Here is a 23,351-nt window from a genome sequence, read left to right as displayed (position 1 = left end):
AGGAGCGGGCTGCGGCGGGCGCCAACGGGGAGCCATCGCCCCCCGCCGCACCACGTGCCACCGCCGCCGCCACCGCCGGGCGGCCCGGGAGGTGATGACTTCAACTCCTTCCGCACCCCCAAAAAACCCCAAATCCCCTTTGTCGTGCAAAGAGTTGTCGCGGGGAGAAAGGAAGGTCGAGGCGAGCCGGCGGGAGCGGAAGGAGCCGTACAGCCCGGGAGCCCGCCGGGGCGGCAGGACGGGCGGCCGGGGCCGGGCTCCGCCGGCGCTGCCGCCCAGCGGGACAGTAACGCTCTTCACGGCGGCTCTCTATATTTCTTTTTCTCAGATGTCGCCGGTTTTCCTTTTATCGCTCCCTTTCTTTCCTTCTGTGCAGCGTGAGGAGTTGGGGGGTTTTCTGCTGGCGATTAACATATAAGCTCTTTACGTTTATCACTCTGCTGGAGCGATAATTTCTTCCTCCTTTGTTTGTTTGTTTGGAGGAGGCGAGGATGGGTTTAAGCCTTAAGTTCAGATATTTTTGGTTTCTTAAGAGCGGCGGGAAGGCTGTGGATAAGAGTCCGTGTGGGCTGAAAGCAGTGAAGCTCTGCTGAGATTTTTGAAGGGAAGGGGCAAATTGTCAACTTCGTAACGGATCCTCATCAGACGTGATGGCTTCTCGCTCCCGCAGCAAGGCAGAAGAGTAGCAGTCAAGCGGTGTTTGAATACGCTCGTAGGGGGAAATTGGAGTGTTTAGATCCTGAAATTAGATACGAAGAGAGCCAAACATCTCCGTAAAAATGGGAGCTTCACTCGAACGCAGGCATTTCACGTTTGCTCAGCTCTGGGCCTAATCTGAGCAAATTCAATGACGGCTCAGCGCGTTTGCCTTTGCTGCTGGATGGCAGAAGTGCTGGGCACGGCGCTTTTTGCATGAGAGGCTGCGTGCTAATTTGGGTGGTCGAGAACAAACTCTTCTGAGTCATCGTAAGCTTGCAAGGAATACTGAAAACACAAGGTATACGTGCATGCAAGGAGATGGTACCTTGCTTCATATTTATGCCACAGCTTGGAGTCTGTGGGCTTAGGATTTTCCTTAACTTCTTCTGCCTGAGACCTCAGCTCCAGAAGACGGATCCAGTACGTTCGTAGCAGCGCAAATGCATCGCATGAGACGCTTCTTGCTCCATAAATATTAGTCTAAAAACAAAGAAAGACTCAAGTTGGAGGAGCAATGAAGGCCCCAAAAGATGAAGTGACTTCCCCAAGGTCAAACAGCAGGGCAGTGGCAAAGGCAGGAATATAAACATGAATTATATTGCCAGTCTGCTAGAGGAAACACTTGAAATGCAGCTGGGCAGCTTGCTCACTTTTTTTTTCTGTAGTGTAGACCTGGCTTGATATGGTTGACCTCAACTGAGCCGGCCAAGGCTCAGCTAAAGAAATATGAAAAAGACCAGCCTGTGTCTACACTGGGGAAAGAGGTCAAGGTAAAACTGAAGCGTACAAGGGGTTAATTCAATGATATCGCCTCGTCAAAACAAACCGGGGTGGTTCAGCGTCCCGGGACCTGGAGTCTTCCTGATGCTGTCAGTGGTTTTGAGTCACATTTTGAGGGAGAAGGAAACGTGGCCCAGGAATCTGCGAGGCGGCGAGGAAATGCATCTGCCCCCATTTTTTACTGCAGTGTTTCACTGTTGATATTCCCACTCTGATTAACAGCCCGAGATGCTTGCCAGACACAACAGTCAGCGTGCTACAAGGAGATTTGATCAGGAGACCTGAGCTTTAGCTCCATCGCCGTTATTTAGTGGAGAAATGCAGTATTTAGTAGCGCATTTGCAACAAACTGGAAGTGCAAGTTCAAAGCTGCGTTCCCAGGCTGCCGGGCCAGGCTCTGCTCGGGGAGCTTATTCCAGCCAGTAAAGCCTTCAAGGTGTACGTGCCCTGCTCTGGAAAAATAGGCCCTAGGAAACCTTTTGCCGGCCCTCCGTACCGGTGCTGGAATTGCACACTCAACGCACATGCTCCTGTTGGGGAGGAGTATATAAATTGGAAGGTGTGACATTGTTTGAATATGGTGTCTAAAAACTATTGGAACAGAAGTGTTAAAGAATAATAAATGTGCCAGACGTAGCCCAACTGGAGCTGGCTGGCTGCGGTGGCGCGTTTGTCTTTCCTCTGTTGTTTCGGCTTCCCACCCAAGGAAATCCCTGCAATCGGTAAGTGGCACTAGGACAAAATTGCAATAGTCAGGGGCGTAACATCCTTAAGAAGTGAGCAGATATTTCGGTGACAATGAATCTACATCAAAATCAGAAGCAAAATTTAGCAAGGGTCAGCTATGTCTCGCCGCTCTCGTCATGGCCGTGCTATTTACTAAAGCTGAGATTTTAAAGAAAACGTAAAAAATAATAATTTGTGCATTGTTCTCTTTCTCACTCAGGTGTAGACATTGCTTCCTTTTACTTTATTAAATGTTCTTACTAGCTACCCAACTGGCACAAGCATTTTTGCCATCAGTGCTTGCATGTTGAATACAAGGTCAATTTAGCATGTTCAAAATCTTTTTCTGTTCACTTTCCATTAGCGTTTTGTGTTTCCTAGCAAGACTCTGAGAAGTGGTAGATACTGAATTCAGCTAAAAACTAATTCTGCACTGGTATTTGACTGTGACATTTGACTTTAAACCGTGACGGTTATTTTTATAATCATTCTAAAAATAATAACATAGGCTTCGTTATCTAACCCCTATCACAAATAATTTGACATTTGAAGGCTGAGTACTCACAGGTATGTTAAAGCATATGTCCAGAGAAAAAATATGCACAGAAATTTTTCAAGACTTCTTAAAAATAAAAACGAAAAAATCAGATATTTATCATGTGCCCCAACTATGTTGCAAATTGAAAAATTGACAGGGTTAGGTAGCCTGTACACCAAAATTTATTTGTTCAGTCCCTCTATATAGACTTTTAGGATGTTCTATCACAGATTATTGTCTCTCAGCAAAGAATGTGCTATAAAAAAAATAAGGAATGCAGCTGACAAAATTAATGAAATAAATCATGGCTGAAAAGCATTTGGTGTGGTGTGAATTTGAAAGCTAGCTTCCTAATAAGATATTTGTAAAATAAACAGAAATTAATATTCATTAATATTAACATAATTATCTTAACTGAGAATGTTGAACTGTTGCCTGTTTTGTGCTTTTCAACTACAGCATCTTACTACAACTGTTCTGGTTGCTGGGGAATAGTCTGCTTGTGTTTGCTGTAATGACACATGAAATAAAACGTAATGAAAGGAATAAAATGTGAATTCCCATCTCAGCAAAGAGTGCTTCCACGATACCTACATTTTTGGTGGCTTCACTACAAGATGAATACTTCTGCATGGCTTTTTTTTCTTGCCAGCTTTCACAGCAGCACTGAGTCAGCCTTGCCGGCGGTTCGTTGGGATGAGAAACTCGTGCTGGTTGAAACAAAACCCTTCCCCTGGATATTAAAGCAAACCTGAGTCATCCTAAATTTCCGACGGCCTTGGAGAAGAGCACGTGCACGTGAGGACATACCCCGCGCTCGGAGCGATCCGGAGCTCCCAACGGGGCAGGATGGGGCTGCTCTCACGGTGGTGGAGCCCCGTGCACGGAGGCAGCTTCTCACGAGACCGTCCTTTCTCTCCAGCTTCCTGACCACCCGTCTCAGCCACGGAGGAGGTGTAGGATGGGCATCTCAACTTTTGCAAACTTCAAATCTTCGCAGCTCATGCATCGTGGCCTTTCAGGTCAGCTGAAATCTGAAAAATAGGATGGTTTCTGTGAGAAATAGCTTATTTTTAGGTCTGCAGATACAGCAGGAGCTTGCTGGAGAAACCAGGCACCACTCCACGTGGACTGCAGTAAAAAAACCCGATATCTCATTAAGATAAGCCACAGGCAAAAAAATGGGAACTTTTAATCACCAACACGATATGACACATGTCTACATCCCATGCATTTGTTGGGTTGCAATTGGCTGAATGCAAGCAGCGCGGATGACAGCCTGCCATCTCCGAGTCAGCCACCACAATGGGACAAGGAGTGGCTGGAGACCACGTTGCTCACACACATCGCTCAAAATTTGGCGGATGAGAAGGTGGCCACGGAGGTTTCACAGCGTCCTGCAAACCTGAGTGTGATTGACCCTGGGAGCGGGCAGGATGTAGCTAACGGGTCCTTCCCCGTGCCGAGGCAACGGACCAAAACCCTGCCATGAGGGGCACCCAGCAGGGACACAGATCCCTCTCGCAGCGTTAGCAGCCAGCTTTGCAGGTCACCCTTTGGGCTGGAAACCACAAAACTACACATCTCCCTGCGACGGCCCTGCAGGGCACTGGCAAACTTCCCTCTTCAGGGAAGTCTCTGCTCCTTCTCTAAAACTGGCCTCACCAATGGAGTTTAAACTGCCCAAAGGCTGAGTCTTTAGGACTGAATCCCCCCGAAACCGAGGAAAGTTTTGGCTTTGTTTTCAGGAAGATTTCATCTCTGATTTGCAGTCTGTTAGGTCCCACGTTAGTGTTTGCATGGCTGCCCACACAGAGAGGATAACATATGTTTTAGATAGGATCCTTTCTCTGAAGTGAGATGAAATGCTAAAGATTTTCTCAGCAATTACCTTCTTTTAAGCACCTCCCTTGTCCACCTCATCTCACGCACCGCAGGGCCGAGTCGCCACTAACGGTCGTGTAAAATGTCGAGTAGGGCAGATCTGAGGGACCGAAGTTATGGGAGTGATGGACTTTTCAACTCATTGGCTGAGCCACCTTATTAATTGGGTGTCAATCAAAACGTGTGATCTAACCTGAAAAAAATCATAATGTTTTACCTAGATGTAACTTAACCTCTTTTAACAGTATTACTACTGTCAAGCGCAGGTCGATTTTGAACGTTGTTTTGAGGAGAAGATCTGAAACATTTCTTTCTGGAAGTGTTGAAACAAAACTTTTTTTAGGCTTTTTTTCCAGCATATCACATTGCCATATTTACCACGGCGCTAACAGTTGTCGGAGATTATCTGGCTGAGTCACAGCTTTTATGGGGTTGACTCTGGTGCTACAGAGGAGAAGCAGCTCCTTTGAAAGCTAAGGTTTCTGTCGGCATACGTGAGATCAGAATTTGCCCTTCTGTTTACCATTTAGCTGAATCACCCTATCACAGACCAACTGTCATCTGTCACTCCATACTTTTAATGGTACATTGCACTGATGTTGTCTATTTTTTCCCCTTTCTAGCAGCCCTGTCACTCTGGTATGTGCTGTTCTCCTCTTCCAGGCTTCTGTTGGATCTCTTAATGACTACATGTAGCTTAGTTCAAAAAATAAAGCAAGAGAGACTTTGCAGAGCTAAAGGCAGAGTCGGACTTGCCCTGTAACTCGAACTGTGGACAAAATGGGCCTCGATCTTTTGGGAAGCTCCTTCCCAGCATTTTATTCATCCAGGAACAGGCAGAGATTCACCTGGGGAGCGGAGGAGGTTCCCTTCCCGCAATTAGAAGGGGGTTGCACCTCTTGGACTAAGTGCATTGCAGAGAATTAATTAATTTTAAAATTGCATTCTGTTCTTAATGATAGGGCCTCATTGCTGTTCTGCATTGCTACGGCCAGTGGACCAGAAACCTTTCCCCAGCGCTTGGCTTCCCCGGGGGCCCTGGTGGTTAGAGCACTTCAGCGCTGGTTAACCCATGCAGCGACAAAAGCATTGCACGACGCTGGCCAGCGTCTTTGCCCAACGTCTGTCCCTCCTTCCCATTTCTAGGTGGGGAGGTGCTTTTCTAACATCTGCAAGTTGAATCATATTTGCATGTGTGTGTGTATGTGCCAGCCTCGTTGCAATAAATAAAACGGGGAGGGCACTGCCTGCAAAGGGCGATTTGGCTTGTCCAGCCTCGGCCGGAGGAATTGCCTTCTGAACGTGCATCTGATTTCCTGCCCTCACAGGGGTGCCCGTGGGTGTGGGGGGGAAGAGGGGGAACTAAGCTAAGACAATCTTCAGCACATTTGTCTACCCATCTTCCCGTTGTGTACAGATGAAATTGTTTATCTAAGAATTTTAGCCTGTTTTTTGCAAACATTTACCAAAAAATTTAGGCTTATTCTTGGCCCTTCCAAAACTACCCATATGTGTGTGAAACAAGCATTAACACTGAGCAATGAGTTTAGTGAGACCCATTGCTTTGCTATTGCATATAATGCCTGTGAATATTAACCCATATGGGGATGCGCACATTTTGATGCTGGTAAAGGGTTTTGTCCCTGCAAAATGCAAGTTAATATATGCAGAGTTTTGGTGAGCCAAAGTTCAGGATTAAAATTGTTTCACTAGGTCAATTGCTATATGTACGCACCGTATAGTATGCATAACTTCTAAAGGTCCATCTGGTAAGAGAAATAATACTGTGTCGTTGCATAATATGTGTCTGTGTACGTGGATATTTCTCTCTGCTCCTTCTCTGTCATGATTCCAAGGCTTAATTTAAATACATGTTTCACTTCTCTCCGTATTTCAGGTTTATTACAGAGTATGAAAATCAGGAAGCTTTTTGTTCACTTCATACATCTCTTCCTACAAAGCCAGACATCAGACCCGAGCTCAGATTCCGGAGTGATTATTGTTACACATGATCTATGGAGCAGATAAATTGCAGCTTGATTTTTATAAGGTATGTTGAGCCTGCAGGCTTCAGCAGAAACAAAAACAAAACAAAACACAAAACCTTGGTTTAACCAGTAATTTGAGGAACTATGACAAACCTGACATAGAAGTCACAGAGCAAATAAATATGCACATCTATCATTTTGTAAAATAATGCCTTCACTAGAGAGACCTCTGCTTGCTGCATTCTGCAATGGAGAATTTCTTGGTGGTTTCCTAGTCTCCGATCCTGCTATATTAAGAATTAAGTTAGTTACAGATGGGAGAACAATCCTATGTATAAGAAAATGAGTGGTGCACATTAAAACAAGCTAATATCAATATGTGTGAATCAAAACTAAGTTGATTTTAGGACATGTTGTGGTATTCCTAGAACGTTTAGATGTTTTTTCTTCATAATATCATTGCTAAATTACCAGTCTGGGAGTCTTTTCTTTTATTGTAAAATAATCTAATTCCTAGGAACAAAATCACCTGATGGTTACTGCAGATTTGAAATCCTACTTCTTGCAAAATATAACAAAAGGCATTTTCAGAGTCATCTTCTGAGCACAATAGTGCTGTTGATGCAGTAGAAAGAAATTATGTATGAAATTCTCACTCCAGGAATCAGCGTTTGGTACTATTTTTTGCAGCTTGCCAATATTTGAAAGGTTTTGTGTGGTGCTGAGGATCTGCCTCTCAGTCAGAGCCATCCTCTGGGATCGGAGTTATCAATGAGTTTGTGCTCATAACATAGAAAAATTGTGACTGTTTACAGACAAGGTTGTAGCATTGGCACCAAAGGGAATGTTATCTTTGACATTTGTAGGAGAATTTTGCTCAAGAGTTGAAGGGCTAAATCTAACAATTTATGCCAGACTGCCCCTGGGTAAAGCACAATGCGGCGCCATACACTCCATTCCTAAGCGAGTGTCCTCAGCAAAACCCCAGCCCCTTCCATGCTCCCTTTCTGATCCAATGAGTCCTTAGTTTTTCCTCTATTTCCAGTGACCCTTCTTCAACAGACAGGACAGAGAGGAGCCAAATCACCACCCCACATACATGTTCATGTATCCAAAATAGCCTCCAGCCCAGCGAAGGAGACGCTGTCCTGAATGCAGGGCAGGTGGGTTTGGGTCCTCCCAGACAACAACAGTGGCAGTCAGAACAGTAGCTCTTTAAGTTTGACCTCTACAGATGGCTGTTTTGGTGTTATCCTGGAGTTTTGGTCCATAGGTATGGTCCTATGTTTTGGTCTGATCCTGTAGTTCACAGTCGGGCAAAACCTTACTTGAACCACTGGCAGCGTAGCTTATGTAAAGAGCCCGTGATCTGTTCCACTGTGTCTTCCAGATCACACCTTGCAATTCAGGAGCAAAACGCATGTTCACCACTCTTAGCATTGCAGAGCCAAAATAACTGTTTTGTGCTTCACCCATAAAATTGCCAGCTAAATTTCCATTCTGGAATCATTACTCTGGGTGTTTGTCAAAAATGTACAAAGCGGAGAGATCATGTTTAGGATTTCATATAGCAGGTTGAGCTGCAGGAATGACAGGTTGAAAAATCTTGTTTGGAGTCATAGACTGAAACCATTTAATACAGAAGTCACTGGTGGACTACAAATATAGAAAACCAATGATGTGCCTTATTTTTAGCAGAATCCCTATTCTGCATATCTTTAAAACATGTGAGTACTTCAGTACAGCTGTAGAATCTAAACTCACTTATTTTTGCTTTGAACATTTACTGTTCTTGAGTGAATGAACCTTCACAAGCCCTAAAGTGTGTCCAAGTATACAATCCTTTTGAAAGTGCACTTGTATTATCTGACTCTGCAAAAGCCAACTGTGTTCTGTTCATTTACGCTAGGAATTGCCCAATTTGCTCACATAATCTCAGCCGTTACATGTTCATCTTGTTTAGATATCAGACCCGTGATGTCATTTATGTAGTATCTGATCTTTCTAGTTAACCCCACAGTTATTAATCTTTATTACAGGGGCGAGAAGCAAAGAGGGGGAAGAGATGCTGGTGACAGATATTCTGACAGCTAGGAAAAGTCATTTATAAAGTGAACATCAGTAAACATTAGGGGTGACATATTGATATCAGCAGAAAGTAAACGGTTGACCAAGCTAGGATGAGGTATTACACCTTAAAATGTGGCAACTGCTTTTTTCCAAGGTTGATCTTTTATACTTTTTAAAGAGAAATTTACTATTATGCCTCCCGCTTGCCCTGTGGTAGAATGCCAGAAATTTGACTGAGATTTACTTAAAGTGACAGCACTGCCCCATTTTGTCCAAGAAAGATGATTACTAAATGTCACGTCTATCGACTCACATGTGGATCACTTATTTGACATGTTCGTGTCTAAGCTTCATAGTGGTTCTCCGTTGCGCTAAGCTAAGTTGAAATCTTTCTGGCGAAAACGTGAGCTGGCCAACGGCAGTGCATTAAAATAAATAAATAATAAAGTTGGGATTTGTTCCTCTCCATCCCCAGGGTGTCAGGGCAAAAGCAGGAATCGAAAGCCCTTACAAAACCAGACGAAGAGCGTATGCTTCTGATCAGGCTGCGAGAAGACGGTAATTGGCTGAACGCTTCTGCCATCTCAGCTGAAGTCGCAGCGCATGGGAAAGAAAATGCTGGTATTTAAACAGAGAAAATAATCTGGTGTAATTTGCTCTTTTTCTTTTTTTAGAAATCTGTGAAGCAGTGTAAAAAAAAATCTGAAACTGGATTCTCCCACTTTGTTGGGGAGCCGGTTTCTCTTTTCCCCACTTTGCCTCCATTCCCGGAGGGCGTAGCTACGAAAACCGGAGAGGCGAGAGCGGAGCGGCAGAGTCACGAGTGCAGATCCATGCAGGGGGGAGACCATTTCAGCCTCCTGCTTTGCCTAGCTTTGGCAGTGACCTAAAGGAGGCAGAACGGAAAGCAAGGTAGAAGGCTTTTTGCGCAAGATGGAACAGCAATAATTAATAATTAATGATGTTGCACCTTCTTTGTCATTTTAGCTCATCGTTCCTAGTAGTTATTGCCTTCCAGTCCAAATGTGTGTCTGTAGACTGATGAATTAATACATGCATGTTTTGGAGATCGTAACGCAGCAGCCGAAAGGGTCAAGAATTACAGTGCACGCTAGAAATGCAAACTCCCCCCAGACCCAGCTTTACTTAGCAGTTCCTGCGGTTCTGGCTGAGGGAATACTCTAGTGTGAAGCCAGGGTTTGGGAACCTGCTAGCAAATCTAGGTGCTCCTTCTTCCATCCTCTTGTAAAAGTCCCTATCAATCCTGTTGAAATACCGCAGTTAATAATAACAGGAAAGGCTTAAATTCTGAATGCAAGGACATAAATACAGCTAACGAGAACTGTGTACCTTTGTGTCCATTTCAGCCTCAGGGACTCAGCCAGCCTGCAAAGATGCTCATATATTTAGAAATTTTGAGCTGCAAATGCTCTTGCCACAAAATATAGCAATAATGCTAAGTAAAGGTTTATCCTGTTGACTGTCCTGTGCTACTTGTGCAGTCACAGGCTCATGCATCATGTTGTCTGGTGAAAGGTCTCAAAACTGCACAATGCAGCTGAAATGAGCCTCAAAACATCCTGCTGACATAAGTAACGTTATGGTCCGGAGATCAGCAAAGTGCAACGCTGGGGTAGATTTTAGGAGCCCGATTCTCAGGGGAAATAGGTGTTTGAAGGTCTCTTACTCCCAGCTGGTGGTCTGGTGGTCTGTCTTCTGATGACTTTCCTATATGAGTCATATTCTCAGGATCAGCCTTTCCCAAGCAAACGGCAGCTCTATAGGTTGGTTTAGGTTGGTGCTTGTTGACGTGGTTGTTTCACATGCCCAGCTGCCGGGGCCCAAATCAGCGCTGCCGCTTAAGTCACAGTTTAACTCCCAGCAAACCTGCCTGCACAACAGAAACAACTCTAAACGTACCCTATGTTATATGAAAAGAGGTGTTTTTATCATAATAGAGGAAGATTAAAGCCATTCTAAATGGAAGTAGCGTGTGTAACTGAATACAAGATTTCTAAATAGGTGGCACGTGTCAGCAGCCATTCCCCCGGTATCTTTAGGGGAGCCCTTGATATAGGCTGTTACCTAGTTCAGAGAGATAGATGCATCTGTGAGAGAGGCTCCCATCCTTGATTTGTCTTCCAGCTAAAATAAATCTGAATAGAATAGATTTATAAATTACCTGTGATTTTTTTTTGTCCTTTAAAGGACACATAAAAGCTCATGAGACCACTCCCTGGGAAAAAAGTAGGGAAAAAAACCCAGGAAAACTATGAAAGATTCATTTTAATGGAATCCAGGTTTAGCTATTTCATATTTAATAATATTTAATATTTCATTTACTACTAGGGACTCACCTTTTTCAGAAGAATATAAGACTCAAGGCGCTATCATACATTAAGATTTCATGCCTGACTGTAGCAATATTGTAAAGGTTCGTGTTGGAGCTGTTTAGCCTGATGCAGAGCCTGGAAGCAACAAGGTTTCTTTTTTTTCCTACAGCCAAAATAGGAACCCAAGCCCTGGAAAGCGGTGGGGTAGAGCTGTGAATCCTAGCAACAGGAGGAGAGAGAACTGTGTGTTTCTTCAAGTCTTCCAAGTGTTGGTGCCTTCTGGTACATAATTTACAGGGAGCAACAGAGACCTTGGAAAGGCCCCTCTTCCCGTTGCATAAGGAAGGGCACAAAAGGACACAGTTTCCGCTGGGTTGGGTGAGGGATTAGGGGCTGCAGAGGGGGGAACCCAGAGCAACACTCTCAAGTTGATGCTGTCATTGCTATTGTAATTTCTTTCATTAATATAATGCACTGCCGATTGGGCGGGGTTTTCTCTTTTTTTTTTTTCAATTTTCTGTACTTTTCATCTTTTTTAAGCTCTCCTCAGCAATAACGTGGGCTGTAAGCTTCTCCTTTTAAGCGAATGCTGAAGATTTGTACTCAAACGTGTGACCACGGGGCTCTAGGGGAAAAAAAAAAAAAAACCGTTCTGAGGTCTGCAATGAAATCATGAGCGTTAAAAGCATCCATCTGCATTTTGCAGAAAGGAAACTGAGGCACAGAAAGAGCCTCGCCCAGGCCCTGCGGCTGTGGCAGAGCTCCAGAGACGGGATGCTGGGAGCTGCTGTCCTCCGTCCCATGGGATTTCTTACATCCGTGGTCTCAAAGTGAGAGTGAGTCCAGCAATAAAACCTTAAGTGAAGAGCCGTGTTAGGAGCCTTTCTGCCTTTTCCAGGGCAGCTAAAGTGCCGATGCAGCTGGGCATTTATGACTGAGGTTAATTCCTCGAGCTGTTCCCAAACTTCAGACCCACCTCCAGCAATCCCACGCTCCCACCCGCGGCCGGGCTGCCACGCTGCGATACCGCCCCGGCGCGCGTGCAGGCAGCGCAGCTGGAAGGACATCAGAGAGCCACCGAGTCCTTCTGAAGCGTCAGAGGCAGCCCCGCGTCGCAAGCCCACCCGCTTGCAGCACACAGCCGTGAAAACAGCCCTACGCTCAGCTCCACGTGATGCGCAAGGACAAACGCATCCGGGCAGGATGGAGATGTCCCCCGGCAGGTTGTGGTTCTCCAACCACCTGCACTCCGAACGGCAGCTCGGTCTTACCTCGGTCATGCTAAGCGTGAGCATGATCCCACTGATGTCAGCAGCATCTGGACCATCGCCAGCATGTTTGGGTGGCTGCCACGTAACGCAGGCCTGGCCGTGGGGAAGGCAGGCACAGCCTGGTGGCTTGAGTGACGTGGTATGCGGCTATCTTCAGAGGCCTGAGCCCATATGGCCTGGAAGGAGCAGCTCCTTTTAAATATGCAACAGCTCTTATCTTTCCACTATTAACCTCGCTTTTCTTTTGGAGAGTTTGTCAATACAGTCCTATTGACCCCTACGCAAGGATATTCTTGAGACCCTGAAGCTCTCAGGTAGTCTCAGAGGGTCTCCTGACACCACCGCCAGTAAGGTGGCTTTCACTCAGCTAACGTCCTCCTAGCTTCCAAGGCGCCTGGGGCAAACGACAGGACGGACCACCAGCCTCCTCGGGGCAGCACCCGCTGCTGCAGACAGTGAGGTCCCTTTGCCCTGCTCGTAAGTTCACCACCTGCCCGACTGATGCCAGTTTGTTAGTTTTCAGCACCGGTTGTCCTGCTGGGAGAAAGTTCCAGACTTAGCAGTTTTGTCTGGATATGGACTGAGGGAAGAGGGGTGTTGAGAAGAGCTGGGGTGCAGAGCATTTCGTGGCACAATGTAGAGCTGTTGCTTCTGTTAAAAGATTAATTTTGTAGTTAGCAGCACTAGTGGGCTGTTGCCTTGTGCTGAACCAGCTGCTGCAAGGATGAAGCACAGACTCAGACAGAAGGCTGCAGCAGAAGAGAGGGAATTGGCTCGCAGCTAGCGCCGAAGCAGAAGAAGGGTCCTACGAATCCTTCTGTCTGGGGGCACGTTCAGAAAACACCCCCCTTCAGGGAGCAGCTAGCTTCAAGATTTTCTAAAAAGACATTTTGCCGGGAGAGGACAAGCCGGTTTTTGCTAGCAATTTCAGTTTCAGATCTCATTGAGGGGCTCTGGCATTTGCATAACTTCCCACGGAAACTGAATCAATGTTTGACATCATGGAACAGACTCTCAGCCGTGATTTAGCATTAGTAAGCCACGAGTCATCAGCATACTGTCATTCCCCTATAGCTGACATCTTAATATAGTCAGCCCCATGCACACATGTTCAGCAGCAGCAGATTCTTATGCTCCCGCCACGCAGGATCTGTTTAACCTGGGCTTGCACATGCAAGCATCCAAAACGCAGTAGTCCAATTTTCAGTGCTCAAAATGCACTTTCCTTTTAAAGGAAGGAGGGAATTTTTAAGTCCTCTTAAATAATTTAAGAAACTACTGATACAATCAAAAGTCAAGCTCCTCAAGATGAAAATGTCTAGATGATGAATAAGTTAATGGAACTAAAATCCCAGTCGTGGCTGATTAGGGAACCAGGAGAGTTTATCAGAGATGGGAATGTACAAGCCCAGTCACAGCCTGACCTTGTAACGAATGAGAACTGAAAAGCAATTAATTGAGAAATTATCAGGGAAAAGCGAAGCTGCATGGTTGGTTAGGTAAAGCAATATGTCAATGGTCCCAGGATTGATTTGGCTGGAATACCTCAAGGTCTCTGTTCTGATGATTCAGGACTTGAAGGAACTGGCCCGAGCCAAGCAATAAAAATAAAACAGGGTCAGCAGAGGGAGTCATCAGTCAGCATGGTGGATCAGTGTTCATGTATTATTTAGCTGATAGTTAAGGGAAGTTCTCCAACAACAGCAGTCTTTAAGGCCAACTTTTTTGCTTGGAGGGAGGAGGGGAAATGAAGAAGAGCAGAGAAAATGCTCTGTTGTGCAAACGATCGCGCTTCTCATTTAAAGCACTGAGTTAGGAGACATTTCCTGGGAATAATGTGCAGCGTTGGGATGACTGCATGTTCATAGCGAGTGCCTGTCGGTCGTATTTGCACACGCAGCTGCAGTGAGGCAGTTAAACAGACTCCCACTGACTCAGTCCCACCCGTAACCTACAATCCCAGAGTCCCAGAAGCCAGCACTGCATCTTCCTCTCACCTTCACTTTCCATCCTCCCTTCTCCCGCCAGCTGACTTTCCAATGTGCATTAGAGTCTGAGCAAAGCTAGATGCACACTTACTAACCCTTTACTCCAACGTGGTTTGACACTAGGCATCATTTTCTGCTGTGATATTTTCTTCCCTCCTGTTGCCGACATGCTGCACAAGACTTCCACTCCCATCCCCGCCAAACACTGAAGGGCAATACCCCACCCAGCCCACCAAACTGACTGTGCTCCTAAGAACAACTTGAATGAGAACATAGGTAGTATCTGGTAGATCAGGAGAACAGCAGAGCAACATAAGCAGTAAATAAAGTCTTCTATAAGACCAGTGGGTTGGGTGAGAAATGCTGTCTCTTTGCTTGTCTTATGACAAATGACTCAATAACACGAAGCTACCTCACTCTCTCTGAAGGCGTAAGAAAATCCCTACAGAGTCAGCCTGCACTTGTTTTCTGGCAGAATCAGGACCTCAGACATCATCAACTGTTCCTTTTTGGGACTGAGATCCTGAGAAGTTGCAGAAATGTTGAAGTTTTGTTGGAGAACTACAATTACCTTTCCTATCAGGGCAATCTTTTCAGTTCTGGTCTTTTGGAGGAAGGCTTTCTAAACATTTCAGATTTGATACTGGGCCTTTTTGTCATTTCCTTGAGAAAATCTAAATGAGAGCAGCCTGTATCTCAAAATAGGAACATGGGCTGAGAGGCAAAGGCTTGGCAGATAAATATAAAATGTCCTGTGATGCAGATATAGGATAGGTGCATTAATGTCAAGGCTAAGGAGAAGTGCCTGGAGATAACAAAATGAAGAAAGACCCTGCTGCAGTCGTGTGGTCTTGCAAGGGGGAACCCACCAAGGGGGAGCTGAAGGAAGAGAAGGGAATTAAAGTGCTCCCCGCGGGAAATTGGTTGCCTTGCTGAGACCAGTCTCTGACTGAAGGGAGTGCTCGGGGCTGCGAGAGTTCAGGAATACCGTAGGCAGGGAGCTGAAAACCCCCACTAATCCGAAGCAGAAGACTAGAGCTATGGTTTTAGCTTTTTTAATCTCAATATGCAATAAATAGAAGCAACTCCAATGTTTCACTGCATGTAGCCATTAGTACTGCTATAGCTCAAACTGAAGTTTTTAGAAGGAAATTCTGGCAGCAACATGGAGATAAAGGAACAACTTTATCCTACTGCCTGTGGACATATCTCAACGCGCACTCATTTCTGGGGCTCTTACTATGTCACGCTCCATGTAATGCATTTTCCATTTCCCCTGACCCTAGAGCTTTGCATTCAAGGAACAGATCCCCCCAGTGAATTCATCAGGAGGAATAATAACTGAAACACAAACTGTGAGTTGCTGGGCCAGCAGATCCATCCTGGAGTTGTCAGTGTGCTAAATTTCAAGGCAACATAAATGTAGCCTCCCTTGCTTGAGGATCAGAAGGAAACAGCAATATATTTCGAGCCTATTTTGTTGAAATGAAAGGGAAAGAATAAATGTGAATTCTAAGAAGCAGCACTTCTCACACAAGACTAAGTAGCAGTGCCCAGCAAGGGGGGTGGGCTGGCATGAAACAGAATTTCTTTCATGGATAAAGCCAAAAGCTTTAAATGTTTTCTCTCAGTCCAGCAGATCCTCTCGTTGTTTGACTGGGTAGCAGCCATTATCTACATAATGGAAGTGGAAGGACAGAGAGCCAGAAGGCCAGTGCGATATTGAGATGCTGCGAAGGAGGGCCTGGAACGCGGTCCTGAACAGTCGGACGGGATCTGGCAGGTAACTGTCAAGTTCTTTCATTTTTTTCCTGTCTTTTGGAGCTATGCACAATCCTGGCTGGTATAAATCAGAAAAGTTTCCTTGAATTTCTACCGTTTTATGCCGGGGTGGTGTTCAGTCTGAGGACCAACTTGAAAGAAACCTGCCCAATTCCTATAGTGACTTATTACATTATCTCCCCAAGCATTTCCGTATAGGTGGATTCCACATGTTTTTAAGCCAGTAGCCAGATTTTGTGCTCCAGGATCCTTTTAGAGCCACGCTTGTAGCCACTATTTACTATTAAGAGTAGATCACGCTGAGAAAGGAAAATGGGGTTGGCCACACTATTATCAACATTGTCCTTTCTCCTTTGTTTTCCTTTTTGGATTGCATTATTCTTTACTGCAGAGGCTGTGGTCCTGCTCAGTCTGTCTGCAACATCTCAGAGTTTACAAGGAGGTAGTGGATAGGGTGCTATGTCCCAGCCCTAATCGCAGATTATCGTTTAAGGATAATTAACAAAGATGACTCAGAATGAATCTCCTCAGGAGAAGGTCCTTGGCCTGCTTCTGCTCTAGAAAATGCACAAGGCACTGCTCATCCGAAGAGGGCACAGACACAAGAACTGCCAGAATTGCAATCAGTGAAATCCAAAATGTGACAGTGTGTTGCATGAAGCAGCTAGCTAGATATTGTCGCTGAGACATAAGAAATTCTGGCTTTTATGGTATGAATCAAGAAACATTTGTAGATACGTGTAAAAAATCTGTCTGAATGAATTCTGTGATCCTCTGATGTTTTGCATGTGTGCGTTATAGTTGGCTGCATAATCTTGCTAAAATGGTTTCTGTGCATTTGCATGCTTTGGGACTACAGGAACCTACAGACCGATGCCTTGCATGATTTTTTTTTAACTTAAAAGTACTGATATCTGAAATTCCTTTGTGATCCAAATACCACTAGAAATAAGACAAGAAAGGCAAAGCAAAGGTGCCCTAGTACAAACAGAGTTTTCATGCCTTTTGAATCATGCTGCTTCTCCAAAGGTGTGCTGGATTTCATCCTGATCTTACACAGAGGGGATGAAATTTGGAGTAGAAATGTGCTCTTTATTTTCTTGATTATTTTCCCTCATGGGCAAAGTGTTCAGTATCAAGGCAAGGATACACGGAGAATGTCACAATTTGCAAGGGCACGAGTGCAGAGTCTGAATTTTGATGTAGTTGCCTTGAAAATCAAATGAAGAAACCCCATCAAATGCACGGGACACTTGTAGTAGATGGATTTGTATTTGTGTATGCGTGAGATAATCGAGGCAGGGAAGTATGGTCAGATGTTGCTGACATGTACCTAGGACTCCAGAGAAGTGAGCTGTGTTCCTAATTCGGTCAAAGATTTCTTATACAGGTTCAGACAAGCCATTCAGCTCCCCTTTTTTCTTCAAATCTTGCTCTATAAAGTGTGGGATCATCATATTTTCATTCTTGGCATCTGGCAAAGCACCCTAGTAGAGGGTGCTACCCCAGGCAACGCTGGACTGGTGGTCTCTGGGACCATTTGTCCACCGCTAAAGCATTAGTCCCCTATGCTTCTTCGTAGTTTTTATAACAACAAGTCAATTTATATTTGTGATTCTCTAAGGAGAAGGAAATGATTCAAGCAGGTAGGTGTCAAAGGGGACCCCCCCCTCCAAGATATTGTGTATTAGACTCAACAGAGCTGGTATGAAAGACAGGTTTAGGTAAATCTGTAAATCTCCCATCTGAGTTTGTTGTTGTTGTTGTAAAGGGTTAACACACACTGACAAATATTTCTAGGATGAAGTGCTAAGATTTAGTGCACTGAATTAATTCTTAAATTAGAACAGGGGATTTGCACATGATTTCTAAGGGAAATTATCTTCTGGGTAAAATTAATACAGGAGATGTTTCAACATCTGGGATGGCATTATTATGAGCAATGATTATCCAGACATTGCCAAAAGAAAGAGAGCACAGTAGACTCTTTCTTTTCCTAACCAAAATAAGCCACTCACCCTGAAGGAGGAAGACTGCTTGCAAAAGCGCTGACTTATTCAGAAATGCACAACAAGAAGTAAATTCATGTACGTTGAGACATTATAGGAAAAAAAAAAGCAGCATGCTCCGCTAATGTGGGGAAACCAAACTCCACGTGGGCACGGCTCCCTTGTCCTGCGTGAGCTCGGGGCGTCAGTCTGCCTCGCCTTGGAGCGCTGCATCAAAAGCGACGCTTAATGCGCTGGTACAGCTGTCCAGGTGTTTAACGTTCGGAGGTAAAAGAGGGACTGCGCTGGCAGATGTGACCTGGAAAAACTCCAAACGCGCGTGGTCGCTAGCCTGCGCATCCATCGCCTCCCCGCCGAGGGAGAGCGCAAGATCCAGCCAGATGCCTCATCTCCCTCCAGCGTTTAGAGGGCTGGTTCTTCCCTGTCTGAAATTTAAATAGGGCACAGAGGAAAGCGCAAGCAAGGCCTGCTCGAGTTATTTTGTCAAAACTATCACACACCAGGAGAGGCTTATAAATATTTATTCTGCTTCAGCGTATTTCGTTTTGTAAAGTAAAGGGGAAGGCACTTGAGTGGGAAAAGGTAGGCTGGCGGCAGGCAGACCCCTGCTTCTTTCATATGAAAAAACACCCATGTTTAATTTAAAATGGCATAAATATAAGACAAATGCCTCTCTGCTCTCATGTTAGGAGCTGGCTATTAAATTACATCACAAGGGCTACGTGTGGGACTGGAAGAGTGCGTGGTTATTTCCGTCTCCGAAACCCGAGTGCAAGTCTCAAGGTAATTACTTTGGATCCAAGTGTAATTACCAACTGATCTGCAGCAACATACACAGTGGTGACATCCATTCGAGGCAGCATTAGAGCCCGATAATAGCACAGCGTCATTAACACAGCTTAGCACTTCCACGCATGGCCACAGGCCCCGGTTTTCTTCGGGAAACAGCTCACGATTAGGTGGCCAAATGTGGAGATCTCATTAGAAGGCACCTGAGATGCTGCCTTCGGTCAGCGCGTGTGTGCGCGAGTATGCATGAACAAATCAGTGCACATTATAACTATAGCACACATGAGGTCCTCAGCCTGTAAAACTAAGCAGGAGCAGATATTCTTCGCCAATATATATTTCCTTGTTGTGATATTTCTGCAATCTGCCCTTACTCTTTCCTTTCCAAAGTATTGAACACCCTGGGAAGAAGTGCGGTGTTTTATCCCACTGATACCTGGGGAATCATTGCCTATGTGTTTAGCTTTGTGGTCGCTATTACAAAGTCACTACCTTTGCAGTCTCTACTGTAACAGCATCGCGCTAAAATTTGGGGATATTTTATCTTGAGCTAGCACGTCATCTGTTCCCTTTTGGAAGGTGGTGGCTATAGGGCTTTTCTTTTCTTTCTTCTTTTTTTTTTTTCTTTTTTCCAAGGCTGCAAACATCACAGTGAGCAACCCATTTATTCTGATGGTCTTGAAAGCTTTCTTTACACCTCCAAGAAGGTCAGAGAACAGCTTCAGAAAGAGAAAATGAGAAAAAAAAATTGTTTTTTTTAGAAAATTGTCTGGCTCGTTACCACTCTTTCTTAGCAATACAGTATTCTAAAGACAACTCAATTAATAGACCAACTTCAGAAATTAGGTCATATCAAAGAAAAGCAGAACATGCTCTTTTTAATCTAATGTTTCAAATACCTTTAGTTGTGTCAGTTCTAAATCACAAATACGAATGAATGAAAAGATGACAAAAAAGGCTGACATTTTTTAAAATCTTGTATGAGATTTTGCAAATAAGCAAGCAAATATTTCCCCGTTCTGGTAAGTAACAAGGTATTTGCACCCAGCTCAGGTCCAGTGATGTCAAAGGGAGATCGTCAGGGTAACTAACCCTGAAGGAGCCTTTCCGTTTCGGTCAGCGCTGCTAAGCCATGCCTGATGCTTCGAATGAGCTGAGCCGCACAGAGATATCTTTTCCCCTGTTTTTGCTTATATGCTGGTTTTATCAGAGTAACTCCGCAGATGTCATTGAGACACATTTTGTTTTCAGTTACATCAGTGTAAATCAGAAGTGATCCAGGGAGCTCTGAGATACCCCCTTTACAGTGATATCCTTGACATTAAGAGTTTGGTGCTGTGATATTATGACAACTGAAAGCCCTTCCATGAGGAAACAAAGTCAAGATCAGCACTGTCCTGGAATACATTAGAAAGCATGTTTGTTATTGCAAAGGAGACAGTATTTGCCTTGGCTGTGAAAAAGAAAACCAGATCTATAACAGCTAGGATTTCATCTCTACAATTTATCCAATGAGATTTCCAATCTTCTTGCACAGATACCCTGCTGCTAACGTAGCAGTCAAGATCAGAGCACTTAATCAATCATTCACTGAGGACAAATATGTGTAATCTAAATTAGAACAAACCAAGGCATATTTTATATGACAGCCGTACAGATTTTTAAGAAAAAGCATTGGCAAGAAAATTACATGAAAACAGAATTGCCTTGTGTTTATGCTTAAAGTGGTAGATTTTCTAAAGGCTACTGTGGGACTAGGTAACCTTAAATATACCGGGGTCAAATTCTGCTCTTCCTGACTTCCCTTCCGCACTTTCATTAATAAATGAGAGTCGGGTTTTGCCCTCCAGCTCTGAAGCAGAAAGCAGACCTCAATATGATGTAGAGCCCTTCTTAAAAATGTTTCATATTGGAGGATCATTGTTGATTCTTCTACGATCAGTGCTGGTTCAGGTTTTCATGAATCAAAAATCAGTTAGTAGCGTGTATCTTAGAGCAACCTATTTATCTGCAGGTAGGAAAGGGAAGTGGCGCTTCGAAAGATAAAAATCCTTTGCCTTGAGAATGAAGGCCAAGCTGCAGGGGACACTGGGGCCAAGGATGGGAACTTAGGAGAACTCCTGTCCAGGCTCTGCTGTAGGCCGACTGGGTGACCTTGTGTTCTCCCATTTGCCTCTAGGTGAGGTATTACTTATCCATGATAATAAAAATCATGACTCTTTATCTACGAGCCATGGTTAAATCCCTTGTATCAACTTGCACGAGCTCCCTTTTAAAACAGAATCACAGCTATTCAAAGGAACTTTCTTTAAGTGACCGCAGTGCAGCTCTCATCAGAGGTCAGCTGTTGGCCTGACTCTGCAGGGTGTTATTTCCCAGAGGAGCATCCCAGTGATGGCCACTGATAGCCGATGGGTGCCTAGTGTACAGTCCGTAGCGCAGATCATTTGTGGATACCCTTCAACATTAGAGGTACAAACTGGACAAGCAGAGGGAGGGCTTGACCCCAGCCAAGCCGCTAACAGCCAGACGTGGGTGTACAGGGCAGCAAGCACTGTCTTCTAAGAGGCCAGTGACACCTAGAGTGAGGATTTTTGCAAAAAACACATGCAAACCTCCCTTTCCCACTTCTCTCTGCAGCCGAGGAGCTAAATAGTTCCTCTGTCTTAGCAGTTGGGCCTCTGTCTCTCCAGGAGTAGCGAACGCTGCTGTAACCTCCCGTAGGGAGCGGATTGCAGCTTATTGCAATGCTTTGGTACTTTTAAACAGGCATTTCAGTCCCTGTATGAAAACTGGTCTGATCTGGAGTGCAGCAGGCTTCGTTTTCTCTCCTGGTTTTGGAGGGACTTGCTAGGTTTTTCAGGGACAACTGTCAAGATGTCAAATTTTTCCATGAACCCACCTGCCAAGACAATGCACTGCCGTCAGTACTGCTGACGCTGGCAGGTTTGTTCAAATTGGGTGGGAAAAGGTTGGCAGAATCATTGACCCAACACTTCTTGAATTAAAGGCAGTGGTAAATACCCCAGAAATACCTGGAAAAGCAAAATGATGGCAGTACCCAGTGCTTTTGAAATCTTGGGTGCCTAAACAGGATTTACACACCTAACTGCTTATTTTTACATCTGAAAGTCAGGTATGGATTTCAGTAAGATCTCTAGGCAGGAGAACGTAGTCTCAGCTTCAAAGATCAGATCTGAATGTGAAGTTTCTTTATGCGTGAGGAAAAGACCGAGCCCTCATTTCGGTGTAAGTTCATCACAGTAGTGAAAGCGAGAGAGAAACCCGTGTTTCTCTGAATCCTCCTGGAGTTAAACCCAAAGCACAAGACACCTTCCCATGCTCTATAAAATGTGAAAATCCTTCTGTCTTTCTTTTGCCTCCAATAAATGAAAGAACATCTGCCCCTTCCCATCCAAAACAGAACGATTTTTTAAAGTGCTGCCTTCTTCCTTGTTTGCATCCGTTTCAGTCCGCCAGCTCTTGACAGCTCAAATCAAATGTCTGCCCAAACCTAGATGGCCCGATAAACTGGCATGGTTAGAGCGGTTGGAGCGATACGGTTAGCATCACATCTTGGATTCACCAGCCTGATTTATGAGGTCCTGCTGACAGCCCGGGTGACCGGGGGAGGCAAAAGTCCAAACGGACACTCACTCCCTGGGAAAATAAAACACCGTGTCCTTGTCAGCCTTGGGCCTTCACCTTGTTGTCCTCCTTTGAGTGAGACTTTTGGATTTCAAGGAGCATTTAAACAGGCTGGAGCCAAATATCCGAAGCAGAGGAGAAGAAAGGGTCTGCAGGTGCCAGGGAGTGCTCACTCGTCAGCATCTGTGTGATTTGGAGAAATCGCTTTAAACTACATTTGTAAACTTAGATGCTCAGAGTTAATTCCCCCACAAATCCCTGTGAAAGCACCTCAGTGCGTGACCTGATTTATTTTTTAACTTAGCTTTATTTTTTTAACTGCTGAAGTTTCTACTCAGTCACTTGAAAATCAAGCTGCTGTGTGTGAAGGTGTGCAAAGATGGACTGAAGCATCTAAATGCAGGCCCCCAAAAGCGAGCGTTTTTCCCTTAACCTTCCTGCTCCATTGGGAATAATAATTCCTCCCAGGGCTGTTGCACAGCTTGATTCATTAAGGCTTATGAAGTGCTTTTAGCTCCTGCGCTGGAAGGCTCTGTGCGAGCTCTTTTGGCCTGCTCAGGTGTTGGGAGGAGAGGCATGGCAGAAGGAATACAAATAAATCAAGAAGAGAAACTGCCCCTTTCCTCCCTCCAGCCCCTGCCCCCCACTGCTCTCCGCCACTGCTGGTGTCAAACAGTTAATTTACAAGCCGGGCACTGTGCAAAGCCCCCGGAGCACCAATTGTCCCTTTCTCATGCAACATCAGCTCCTCAAAGCAGCCAGCTGGGTCCCGGGGGGTCACCGGCCCCTGCCCTTCCCAAGACAACCTCAGCCCTTACCCCAGAAGAGCCCGTATATTTATTTCCC

The 23,351-nt window shown here is 45.0% G+C and overlaps 2 long non-coding RNA genes across 3 annotated transcripts; both read left to right on the top strand.

Annotated features, from left to right (window-relative positions):
• The first annotated feature begins 5,589 nt into the window (after positions 1–5,589).
• Positions 5,590–9,957, top strand: LOC138061517 (uncharacterized). Its single transcript, XR_011135337.1, has 4 exons — positions 5,590–5,773; positions 6,525–6,677; positions 9,161–9,243; positions 9,360–9,957. It is a non-coding gene; the product is annotated as an uncharacterized lncRNA (long non-coding RNA).
• Positions 9,958–11,558: 1,601 nt separating this feature from the next.
• On the top strand, positions 11,559–23,348 carry LOC104141504 (uncharacterized). 2 transcript variants are annotated; one of them, XR_693556.2, is made up of 3 exons: positions 11,559–12,766; positions 15,909–16,060; positions 18,758–23,348. It is a non-coding gene; the product is annotated as an uncharacterized lncRNA (long non-coding RNA). The 2 variants fall into 2 exon arrangements; XR_011135336.1 differs by lacking the exon at positions 11,559–12,766 and adding an exon at positions 13,245–13,323.
• The last annotated feature ends 3 nt before the right edge of the window (positions 23,349–23,351 follow it).

The sequence above is a fragment of the Struthio camelus genome, chromosome 18, assembly GCF_040807025.1.
Source record: "Struthio camelus isolate bStrCam1 chromosome 18, bStrCam1.hap1, whole genome shotgun sequence".
Taxonomy (NCBI): Eukaryota; Metazoa; Chordata; class Aves; order Struthioniformes; family Struthionidae; genus Struthio; species Struthio camelus.
Note: the sequence above shows the minus strand (reverse complement) of the source record. Positions and strands in the feature narration are given on the sequence as shown.